Source organism: Eupeodes corollae, chromosome 2 (assembly GCF_945859685.1).
Source record: "Eupeodes corollae chromosome 2, idEupCoro1.1, whole genome shotgun sequence".
In the NCBI taxonomy this organism is placed as follows: Eukaryota; Metazoa; Arthropoda; class Insecta; order Diptera; family Syrphidae; genus Eupeodes; species Eupeodes corollae.
Genome location: NC_079148.1, coordinates 44,229,200 through 44,242,407, shown reverse-complemented (window position 1 = coordinate 44,242,407; position 13,208 = coordinate 44,229,200). Strand labels below are relative to the sequence as shown.

The following is a 13,208-nucleotide window of genomic DNA, read 5'->3' as shown; positions in this document are numbered from 1 at the left end:
GTACTTTAGTAACAAAGTTTAAGGAAGTAAAATACAAATGTTGTTTTCATATACAAAAAATAAATAATCTATATATATAAAAGAAAGTCGTGTTAGTTACACCACTTATAACTCAAGAACGGCAGAACAGATTTGGCTGAAAATTGGTAGGGAGGTAGCTTAGAGCCAGGAGACGGACATAGGATACTTTTTATCCCGTTCGACAGCGTTCCCGTGTGACTTGACATTAAACGTCAGTCACTATAAAACGTTTTATAACAAAAAAGAATCAGACTTGGAATAACAAAACGCAAATGACAGCTATGTAATTGACGTAAAATGACAGCTATGTAATGACGTATGGATGACAATTTGATATTTGTAAAATATCAATTTTAAAACTATTTCTATTAAATAAATAATTAAGAAGTGGATTGAAGTGAAGTGAAGTTTAATTAAAAGTGAAGTGAAGTTTAATTAATAATGCCGCGACCAGCCTGAAGCTCTGGATCGTACACTTAGGAATTTTAGAACTGAGTAACGTCCGATGAGAGGTGTTGTGATACTGTTTGCAGGTGTGCCAAGAGGTATAAAATCGTCGTTTCTGTGGACTTCTGTCAAACTTTTAAGATTGACCACAAATATGCGCGTACATTTGGGTGGTGATAGTAATGCAGCACAATTTTCAAGAACTCTTTTGGATATAGGAAATGGAAATATTTTAAATAATAATGGTGAAGTACTAATAGAACCAACATTATTAAAAGCTAATGTTTACCCGTCGCCCAAATTTCAGAAAAAACGGATGACTGGTAACGCGAACGAGTGATTTTAGAACCTAAAAACGATTCTGTTCCAAGCATAAATCATAAAATTCTTTCAATGTTTGAAGCCCATCAAAAAAACTTATCTTTCTATTGATAATCTGACTGATCAAGATGATGCTATTGATATTCCAATCGAATTTTTGAATTCTTTGAATACATTAGAACTTCCTTCCCATAAACTAGACTTGAAAATTGCGGCTCCAATAATACTTATGAGGAATTAAATGCACCGAAATTATGCAATGGTACTAGATTACGGATAGTAACTATGCAGGGGAAAGCGATTGAAGCTAAAATTCTTTCCGGTTCAGCCCAAGGCCAAAGCGTTTTCATTCCCAGGATACTGATGATTACTAACGAATGCCCTATAAAGCTTTGTTTTGCTATGTCTATCAATAAGGCACGGACACTGAGGGTTGCAGGCATTTATATCACAAATCCCTGTTTTACCCAAGGACAATTTTATGTTGCTTGCTCCCGTGTCAGCTCGGCAAAAAATCTGTATGCTTACAAAAAAGTATTATAATCATAATAGAAATATGTATAGAGATACTTTATAAAAATTATTAAATAAAAAAGGTACAATATAAGAAAATAGTAGTTTTTCATCCTAATTTTTTTATATTAAATAGTTGAATACCTCCCGGGTGAAGTCGGGTAAACCAGCTAGTTTATAATATAATAGTGGTCATATCTTTTAACGCAATACGATTAGTTTTGAATTGAAGGGAATTCCTACGAAAAAACAAACAAATTATCTCCCAGGGGGGGGCATTACCAGTATGACCCCCCCCCTGGATCCGCCATTGTTATCGCCAAATTATTATTAGCGAATGTTCGCTTATTTAACGACTCAAAACGTCTAATTCTTTCGAATCGAAATATGCAGACATAACCCTAGCGAATTCAGAGTTTTCCGTTTGTTTGTTCAAATAAGTGATAGCAGAAAAAAGTATTTGCAAATAATTTTTACATATTAAATAAAATTTTGGTGGCGCAGCTATCTATTAAAAACCAGGGCCTTGTGCCTTACAACTCTCAACCATTCCTGTGTGCGAGTAACGTTATCAGAGATGGAAGGGACCTACAGTTTATAAGCCAAATCCGAACGGCTAATTTGAGAAAGCACTTTTTCATGACAAGAATTACTCTTGGAGAATTTGTCAATTCCTCACAAGAGGCAGAACCCATGAAAAAACTTTAAATGGCACAGGCAGAGATCGAACCCAAGACCTCTCGCATGACTGTCCAACGCACTTACCATCATGCCACGGGTACAAACAAAAATGTGTACATTATTATAACAAAAAAAGAAAAAAAAATGAAAAATTATATTTTATTTAAAGACAAATGCAAATCAATTTGCTAGACTGGTGCAATTGATGGAAACGAATCCCGATATGGCTAGCGCCATGGGAGTATACGGCTCATCAAAAAGGAACCAAAAAGATTATTGGCATAGTTTTGCAGAACCACTGAACAATCTTGGACCTCCGTTTCTACAAGGCAAGTGCTTTGGCACACATTCACATGATTTACTTTCAACCAAAGTGACGACTGATTCTAAAAAACTTCAACAAGACATTAGTATCAACCTTGAGGCATGTGAACAGGTTAAAGGATCTTTTCAATAAAACTCATTGATGCCAAGTGCAACGGAGGGTGATCCAGCCAAAAGAATCATCTGCACAACAAAGTTACTTGCCAAGTCGGAGCAGACCAACCATTCCAATGCAAGGGAATCCAAACGTTTCCAGTTGTTGCAAACACATATGTATCTAGGCAGATCTTTAAGATGTATTTTTATCCTTCCCTCTTTCTGTTTTCTTCAAAAAACAAATGAACGTTGCTTAACATTTTAATTGTTTTTTAAATAAATAAATCAGAGGATAAAAACACAATCTGAGAAATGCAATGGAAAGTCATTATTTGACGTTTCTTTTGTGTTTTTTTTTTTTTAATGAAATAATGTTGGTACCATTGATATTTGAAGCGAATAGCTAAGCTAACGATAATACTATCAGAAAAGAAATTCACGTTCAGTTCGCTACTCATATGCTATACACTTTAAATACAGCTGAATATGACATGTGTCAAATTTCAGCAACAAAAACTTAAAAACACAAAAAGATTGACAATATGCTAATCTAATAGGTGAAGTTTACACATTGAATGGTGGTATAACCATGGGAGTTGCCATTCAAGAGGTTTGAACTTTATGAAAAATCATCCATGCGTTTCTAATTACTGTAATGAAGAAAAGAGCTTCCCAAAATTCTGAAGCATTTGAATTCGACATGTAACTTGGCTTCCACCCAATTTTTGGAATCACTCGTACATACAAAGGAGAGTTGTAAGTTACTAGACCCTCGCGCGGGTTTCTTGCTTCAGAAGATATGTTCGAGGTGTGTTCAAAAAGTACCCGGAATTTTAGTTTTTTTTTTCAAAAAATTTGTATTTATTCGTTTACATCAATGTGGTCCCCATCAAAGTAGTAGTAGATCTAATACAGTTATGCCAGCGTTTTTTCTAATCTTCGAAGTACTCTTGATATTCACTTTATGATATATTCTTCAGCATTCTCAGCGAATCGGCCTTTATTTCTTCGATCGAGGAAAAACGCCGTCATTTTATGGGTCTCTTAAACGTTGGAAACAGGAAAAAGTCACACGGAGCCATATCTAATGAACATGGAGTTTGGGGCATGACTGCGGTATTGTTTTTGGCCAACAAATTACGAACAAGCAAAGACGAGTAAGTAGGTGCGTTATCGTGGTGCAAAAGCTATGAATTGTTTTTCCATAAATCTGAGCGTTTTTTTCGGATTGCTTTACGCAAACGTCGCATAACTTCAAGGTAATATTCCTTAATAATCGTAGGACCTTGTTGTAAGATCTCTTGATGCGCTATGCCATTAAATTCGAAGAAAACAGTAAGCAAAACCTTAACATTTAATCGAACTTGACGTGCTTTTTTCGTTGGTGAAAATTGCATCATACTTTAGGGACATGTACACCGACACAATACAAAACAAATTTTGACCTTCGGACTCTCCAGACCCGCGAAATTTAAAAATTCCGGGTACTTTTTGAACACAACTCGTATATACGTATTTTTAATTAACCCCACAAAATAGCGTATTTTTATGTTGTTAGGGCGGAGTTAAAATTTTCTTTTCAACCGACGATTTTAGGGTCTCATAATTTTATCTTGCTCCTTTTCATTAAAACAAATATTTAAAATTGTCTGCATCACTATCTTAATTCTTTTTACTTATCAAGTGTGAACGACGCAAAGTTATTAAACGTCCAAATGACAGGCTTAAGAGATTTCAATGTAAACACCGCCTTAACATTAACTACAAATACCTGAATGTCAATTCTCCAAAGAATGGATTTCATTCTGCCTCATTGAAAATTATCATTGCCACATTTCAGAAAAATATGAAAAACAACTTACCTGTGAAATTAAACGCTCTCGTTAGCCCACTGTTTCTTGATTTTTAAACACAAGCGTTCACACTGCACTACACTTAATATTTTAATATTTCTATTAGAAAATAATATGCACAAATTCGGAGTAAACTAATTCAAACTGTATCACTCTTTGTTTACTTCTTTTTGATGCAATCACTGATTTGACATTTCATGTCCACAACTATCTGTCGCACTCACGCAGACTAGCCTAATCCGACCAGCGCTGTCACCATATTAAAGGTCGAACTTATTTTTTATTTTCAACTTTTTTTCCTACGTTTCTGTTTTTTAATTTTTGTTGCACTTTTTTCAATATTTGATATTTGTCAATTTTATCACACTTTTGTTGAACGCAAACACCGTCCAAAAAAGTAAATTGATTACTGTTTAGCCGAAAGATCTGGTAGCTCGTGCTTATTTTCTATGTTTTATTATACTTTTATGTATATTTTAAAATATTATAATTATAAAACCTAGGTAATAATCACTTAATGGTTCAATAATGTCAAATCTCTTAAGTTCTTCTCTGTCAATTCGTGCAGCATTTAGCATTTCCTAATTTCTGATAAATCTATTCCATAATAAGTTGGCTTTTATTTTAAATATTCTTCAAATTTTAAGTCAGAGTTTGCAGTTTTGTTGGGACTTTAACATTTAACTACGTAAAGAAAACCAAAAACACTAGCAATCTGTAAACTCCCAAATCTGTTGTGTATCAAAACATTGATGTCAGTTTCAATCCCTCCCGAATTGCTAAAATTGGTTTGTTCTTTTGTAAAAACTTTTTTATAAATGCGTTTTTTTAAGATAATTGTGGAATTTTCTTCAAGTCTTCATCCTTTAAGATCACCAATTCCCTCACCATTTTAGTCCTTAAACAAACAAGGATAGATTTGATAGAATTGAGCAGTTTCCCACCAATATTTGTTGATTGTATTGGCAAAATTTGAGCCAAATGCCACAAGGCTCCATGAGCTTAAGATGATGCTAATAAATGGCTGCGTTCAATCTCAGACAGATAGGGTACCGTATACCTTTTTCTTAGTGTAAAATAACAGCTGACCAAAAACAGCTGAGATGTCAAAAAAGGAATCTAAAGGTATCCACGAATTATTGGGGTATGTAGGTATCTGACAGAACAGCTGATTCAACACATGGTTGAATTTCAAGAAACTTGAAAATTGATTTCAGTTTTTTGTATTTGTTGGTAAACAAAAAGATTCAAAATATTATTTGAAGTTCTGTATAAAATAAACGATGAAGATAGGTTAGGATAGTTTTCTGTTAAACGTAAATCGTTTAAAACCGGAGATTTCGCAAGTAAATTATTAATCGTATAGATTCCAATTGAGCTAAGAAGCAATTTAACATAGATTACAGATTAAGGTTATCTCTTATTTATTAAATTGTTACGCACCTATCAGTTCACCATCGTCCGACGAATCAGTTGAATTATCCATTAAATGTTTTATCTTACAACAATTTTGACTTCGAAGCTTAAAGCCTAGTACATACTTGTGAACCATCTCGTGAACCCATACAAATTTCAGTTTTTGGTTCACCCGTGAACTTGCTCGTGAAGCTGAGTGGAGAACAAAGTGGAGAGTTTTCGTTCACGGGCAATTCACGTGCAAAATGTACGGGAACTGTTGGTGAAGCTTTGATATTTGGTTTGTTCATGTTCACAACGTGTACTCACAAGTGTGTACCAGTGAGCAATGTCAAAAGTTCACTTTCTCCACTGGCGAACGTTCACTTCGCGAGGAAGTATGTACTAGGCTTAATGTCTGAATCACAAACACGGTTTCACCTGACGTTCTCGAGTTCAGCCATAGAAATTCAATATATGCTATCACAATGGAACTTCGACCTCACGTTTCGTTTGCCAATCGTAAGGAAAAGAACGTAATGTGACTCCAAAGAGAAGCTCTAGTTTAATTTTCTAAACATTTGCTTTATCAGACAGCTCAAGAGCTGTAAAAAATGTCAACAAACACAATATTTGCTCTTTGGAGGGATGAAATAATAGAAATGTCATTCAAAGCAACCTCGAAGCAGGCCCACCGTAACGCAGACGAAGCGGAAGCGTGTTTTTGATTTAGCCATAAATGTTTCTCTGCTTTTTGTGTACAGTTGAAAGTTGTTTTAATTTTTTGACAGCTATCCAATTCGTTCAACAAGATATCTACAAATCCACCTATTCAAAATACCCTATCCAACACGAGATTGAACGCAGCCAATGTTATAAAGTAAAATGACTTCATTATGTTCAATTGACAGGAATTGGACACATTTTGGAAGCAAATCAAACGCACTAAAACTTTTAAAACATCTGATCTGCCACTTCAGAGGATTTTAACTATTTATTTAATTCGTTAAAATCTAACGTTAACAATATTTAAAAAAATTCTTATAATCTAATAATATCTAATATCATAATTTATATTTATTATACAATATTGTTGAAAAACATAAGTTTAAATTGTTTACATTTTATATTATCATTTACAGATTCTAAACAAAAATGAAATTCGTTATAAATTGTTATTAACTGATTGAGAGGGCTACATACACCATAGTTTGATCTGCTAAATATTTGAATAATAGGTTGCTGTCGCCTTAAACTTGCACGACTGAAACTGAAATTTAATTTACTTAGAACTGATGGTAATGATATCGAACCATTAATAATCCCAACAATAAAACAAAATTGTAAATACTTTCTGTGGTTAGTCAAAGAAGGGAGGCTGATCAAAGCTAGTCTTTGAGAATAAGGAGGAAATAGATTTTCCCTTGCCCATGGAAGAGACCGAAGACAGAAACGCAGAAACCTTTTTTGGATCGCTTCAATTCTTGAAACATGTATTGAGTAATAAGGTGACCATACCACACAGCCGTATTCTAAAATTGGTCTAACAAACGAAATAAATAGAAGTTTAAGAACATAAGGATCCCGAAAATCACGACCGAATCTTTTAATGAATCCAAGAACCCTATTGGCTTTCTTAATTATATAACTTAAATGATCATTAAATGATAATTTGGGATCTAGAATAATACCTAAGTCAGAAAACATAGAAACTTTACATACCGGACAAGAATCAAACATATAGTCGTACAAAAACGGAATTTTTTTACGTGTAAAACTCATAGTTTTACATTTGTCAACATTTAAAACAAGTCGGTTTTTATTGCACCATTCCCTAAATATTGTTAAGTCTTCTTGTAATAATAAACAGTCAGAGGAGGATTTTATACTTTTGAAAAGCTTAATGTCATCAGCATAAATAAGGACAGACGAGTTTTTTAAGTTTGAAACCAAGTCGTTAATAAATAAAACAAATAAAATAGGACCTAGGTGGCTGCCCTGAGGGACGCCAGAATTGACAACAAATTGAATTGAACTTTCATTACGAAACAAAACAGAATAACGACGATTTTTTAAGTATGAAGAAATCCAATTTATAAAATTGTTGTTAAATCCTAGATGGTATAATTTTAGAATTAGTGTATTGTGACATAACTTGTCAAAGGCTTTACTAAAGTCAGTAAATACGCAATCAACTTGCCCGCGTTTTTCAAATACATCTAGACAAAAGGACACGAAGTTAAATAAATTAGTTACAGTGGATCTCTTTTTGACAAAGCCATGCTGGCTATCACAAATAAGAGAACTACAATGAAAAGAAAGAACATTACTCACAATTGACTCAAACAGTTTAGGTATCACAGATAGTTTCGCAATGGGCCTATAGTTCATTATTTCATTCTTTGGGCCTTTTTTGTGTATGGGAATAATAAATGAACTTTTCCAGATAACAGGAAAAATTGAACTTTTTAAGGATGCATTGAAGAGAACACATAACGGATATGACAAATAAGAAGCACATTTTTTTAATATATAAGATGGAACACCATCGGGGCCTGGAGTAAAGCACTCATCGAGTTTTAAAATATGTTGAGCAACTGTGTCTTCACTTATTTCAAAATTAATTGCGTTTAAATGAGTAAAGCTGTCAGAAGAAGAAGAAAAAGAAGAGGAATTATTAAAGTCTGATTCTTCAAATGCTACTTTGAATTGATTAGCAAACATGTTTGCAATAATCTTTGGATCATGACTAGTTGACGAATTATTTGACATCGAATTCGGATAGCCACATGTTTTCCTTTTATTATTAACGAAATTCCAGAAACTATCTGGATTAGATTTAATACCATGTTCTATTTTACAAATGTAATCGTCATATAGAATGTTAGAATAATCAGAAAAGAGTTGTTTTAGAATTAAGAAAGTTCTGTAATCATCGTCAGTTCTAGTTATGTTATATTTTACCCAAGCTTTGTTCCTTTTATTTTTTAAGTTTTTAATACGCGTATCAAACCATGGTGGTGCATTTGAAGCAAAACGTGATCTTTTTAAAGGAATAGTTTCGTAAAAGCAGTTAAAAAGAGTTCTATAAAAATTATTACACATATCCTCAATATTACAATTACAAAATAATTGATTCCAATTTACAGTTATTAACATATCAAAAAGATCTACAAAATTACATTTAGAAAAGTCAAATTCAAGTTTGTTGTTATTATTGTTATTGTAAGGAGAAGACATGTTTAAACCTAGTGAAATATCTAATGCAGGATGATGTCGATCTTCGTCTATTAGTTTTACAGTAGCAGGTAAAACAGCAATTTCGTTGTTAATTGTATCGACGAAAAACACTAAGTCAAGAATTTTTCCAAAACGATTTCTCATTCCATTGAATTGACTTAAACCACACGATGACATACCATCTATACATGTTAGTTCATTAAGGCTGGACGCATTTATTGGAACATGGAAGTTGTCGTCATCAATTTTTGTCCAGTTAAGGTTTGGTAGATTAAAGTCACCTACGATCAAAATTTCATCTTCGGGTTCCATAAGTACATAAATATTTTCTATGCAGTCATTAATCTTTTCATAAGCCTCATTGTTTGAACTTGGAGGAATATACGCAGAGATAATAAATAAATGGCCAGATTTCAACTTGATTTTGATACATAGAGCTTCGACACCTGTGGCTCGAAAGTCATCTATCAGGTAACACGTAAGTGAGGTCTTGATCGCAAAAAGAATTCCTCCTCCGACAACATTAGAGTCTTCTTCATCATGTCGATCACGTCTGAAAATTTGATAAGATGCATCAAAAAGCTCCGAGTCAAGAATAGAAAAGTTCAGCCAAGTTTCTGTTAGTATAATGACATCGTGGGGAAGGTTGTTTACATTTTTATAGACCATATTAGTTTTTGTCCGAAGTCCATTTACATTTTGGTAGTAGACTAATATTTGTTTAAGCTGCTCAGATGTTGATTCAACTTTGTCCGAATTTGACGAAAAGGGTTCTGGGGTATTCCTTGACTATTCTGTTTATGAACAAATTCGTGTATTATTACACCAATTGGCCAGAACGAAGGCGAGTTTAGTACATGGAAAACTGAATCCGGAACACGTATTTTAAAAGACGAATATTTAGTGTAGTTTCTGTGAATAATTTTTTCGACATTAAAGAACAATGATCCCACTTTTTCTTTAAGATAATTTTTGATATCAAGGGCATTAGTTGACGGTGATAGTTTAGAAAGAAACAACACTTTTTGCCCCTCTACAACCTTAAGCCCGGATATAATTGGCGATATGATTTCGTTGTTGTTGTTGATGTTGTTGTTGTTGTTGATGGTATTGTTGTTGTTGTTGTTGTAGTTGTTGTTGTTGTTGTTGTTGTTGTTGTTGTTGTTGTTTTTGTTGTTGTTGTTTACAGAGTCCGTTTGAAGTGGTATCGAAAAGGTTGGTGATGATGATGATAACGATGATGATGATGATGATGATGATGATGATGATGAAGATGATGACGATGACGATGATGATGATGATGACGATGATGATGATGATGATGATGATGATGATGGCGATGCTAAAGATGTTGATGCTGATGGTGATGAAATTATTGCAGGAGTTGATAATGAGGCCATTGCAACAGTGGTAACTGGTATTATCGATGGGGTAATATGAAATTTATTTGTATCATTTGAGATCAATGAGTTCGGCACCTCAGATGATTTCTTATTTGGAGGTTGAGGTAAAGTTGTGTCTAATTCATCGCATTTTCGTTTATTTGTCTGGTTATTAGATGCGGTATTGTTAGACTTTGAGATCGCTGTTACGCTCCTGGTTTGTTTTCGCTGAATATGTGAATGATTCGATATTTCATCTACTTTAATATTTAGCTGATTATATTGTTTTTGAAGATTTTCAATCATTGTCGTTATGGAGAGAAGGTCCCGTGTAATATTTTTCTGAACAAAGGGATCACATTCATTACAAAAGTAATAAAAGCCTTTGTTCTTGCTCAACGTTTTTATAGAGCTATAGTTAGCATTAATACACTCCACATGGAAGGTTCTATGACAGTTACCATAGCACATGATCGAATCAATCATAAAGTCGCATATTTTTAAACATTTTCCACATTCAGACATTTTGATGTTTTACTCAGAAAATAAAATAATATTCGTAGAAGAAAATTTCGTTATAAGTGTACTTCAAAATTATGGTTGGTGTCTGTGATTCGTAAAGTATGAGCAATATCATATACATGAACCAACTGATCGAAATTATATTTAAATAAAGCTTTAGGAGAAGTGAGTCCAGGAGGTGTAGATTGCAACTTGTTGCGGCATGAAAAGAAACCGATACAGGTTGTGTAGCATCAAATTTGCTTCATTGGCAGAACATACACTAATAATGTTGCAACTCACCCAGAGAGACAATAGAAATGGAGAAAGAATATTTTAACGGCAACGATGATGACGATGAGAATTGAGAAAAAAATCACTCAAGCACTCGATTTTTGATAGATTTAAATCAGAATAGAAATAAATGACAATTTAATTTGTTCAATTTAAAAGAAATAAGGTAAAACACATTTAATGACACAATGATTTTGAATAGATCAGGCATTTATGCAAAAATTATGTTAAAAATCTGAATTTAAAAGAGACTTTAACTAGAAATAAATGTAAAGAACTCAGGAGCAGAAATTAAACACAATTTCATGTTCATAGATGATAAATAGTATATTTATCATGGTTATGCGAACATAAGCTTTAAACTCGATGATGTACTTAAGTTTGAATTGTATAAGCAAATATGAAAAAGAAGTATGACACAAAATTATTTCTCTAATGTTTCATATCGATGAATCAATTGAAAATTATCAATTATCTACCAACTTTGTTTCTAAAAATCATATATTTTATATAATAATGTGTATTACAAAAAATTAACGCATTTATCACCTGTCAAAATCAGCTGTCATTTGAAATGTCATCATATTGACACTTTAGAGTGTTATTGATGCTGTAAAGCTTGTGCAACACAGTTATTCACGCTCAATCGATTTCCCGTCCTTCGCAACAATTGAATCTGTTGTAATCCTACTTTTCGGAAACTAATTTAAAATTAAGGCTTCGGCGTTATATGATTTCAACAAGACGGTGAAGTTTTCTGGTTGCGTTATTCTATATTTTGACAACGTCAGTGGAGCATGCTATTTGACAGTGTTAAATTTGCACATGTGCTGCTACTCATAGACCTCTTTCACACGAGGCGTTTTCGTCCGTACGGTTAAAATCAGTACGATTTTTTCCGTACGGACTTTGTTTCACACATAACGTATTTTTCCCGTGAATCGTCTAAGTTTTATAAAATATAATATAAAAATGCTTTAGAACAACTGAAAGCAAAAACGGACAACAGACGAATAAAAATCGTCTCTTGTGAATTCGTTCGCGTAGTCACGTACGCCACTGACGGAACGGTCGCCGTGTATTTCAGTCGTTAAGACGGCTGTTTTAAATCGTCCGTACGGAAAAAACCCGTCTCCGTCCACTGTAAAAGTTTTAGTTAATTTTATTAGTTTATTATTAATGGCTCAAGAATAAAAACCGTACCGTTAAAATCCGTACGATTTTTTCACGTACGGACTTTGTTTTAACGTATTTTAACTGTAAATCGTCTACGTTTGGTTATAATTTAGATATTTTTCTTTAGTACAATTGACCACAAAAACGGACGGCAGACGAATGAAAATCGTCTTTTGTGAATGCGTTCGCTTAGGCCTCTTTCACACGAGACGGTTTCGTCCGTACGGTTAAAATCCGTACGGTTTTTATCCGCGAGCCATTAATAGTGAACGACGCTACCGTCGCGTACGAATCAGTGGCGTACGAATTCACAAAAGACGATTTTTATTCGTCTGCCGTCCGTTTTTGTGGTCACTTGTACCTGAGTTAAAATTAAAAAATATCTAAAATATAACCGACGGCACGGTCGCCGTATATATTTAGTCTTTGAGACGGCTGTTTTAAATCGTCCAGTGTGAAATGGCTCACGGATAAATACCGTACGGATTTTAACCGTACGGACGAAACTGTCTCGTGTGAAAGAGGCCATAAAATGTGTCTGCGGAAAAAATTCCAAACTCTAGACGTATTGAGAACCAATATTTTCTCAAGGCTTCCTGCATGTCATTGTTTCTAACACTCAATGGCAAAGTCAAAACTTTATAATAAAGTAAAATATTCTTCAAAAATGTATCGCTGTTTATTTTATTAAGCTTTACTTTTAAAATCGAAAAATTAATGATCACTGGTTGCAATGGTCGTGGTATGATGGTGGATTTTTCACGGACAAATAATGCCTAATTTGAAAAATCCTTCCTAAATGATATACAATTTGAATTTGGAATAAGGCTTTAGACATACTTTATCAATGTGAATATCTGTTTTTTGTTTTGAAGTGGGAAAGAGAAAAAGTAATGAGACGTAAAATTGAAAAATCAGTGCTTTAAAATTGGTTCGACTGATTAAAATTTCCGAAAACTTTTTT

At 33.6% G+C, this 13,208-nt stretch overlaps 1 protein-coding gene across 1 annotated transcript in view; it reads left to right on the top strand.

Moving 5' to 3' along the window:
* LOC129945425 (uncharacterized) overlaps positions 1-13,208 on the top strand; it is a 114,552-nt gene that overhangs the window by 84,143 nt on the left and 17,201 nt on the right. The gene's annotated exons all lie outside the window — the stretch shown is intronic.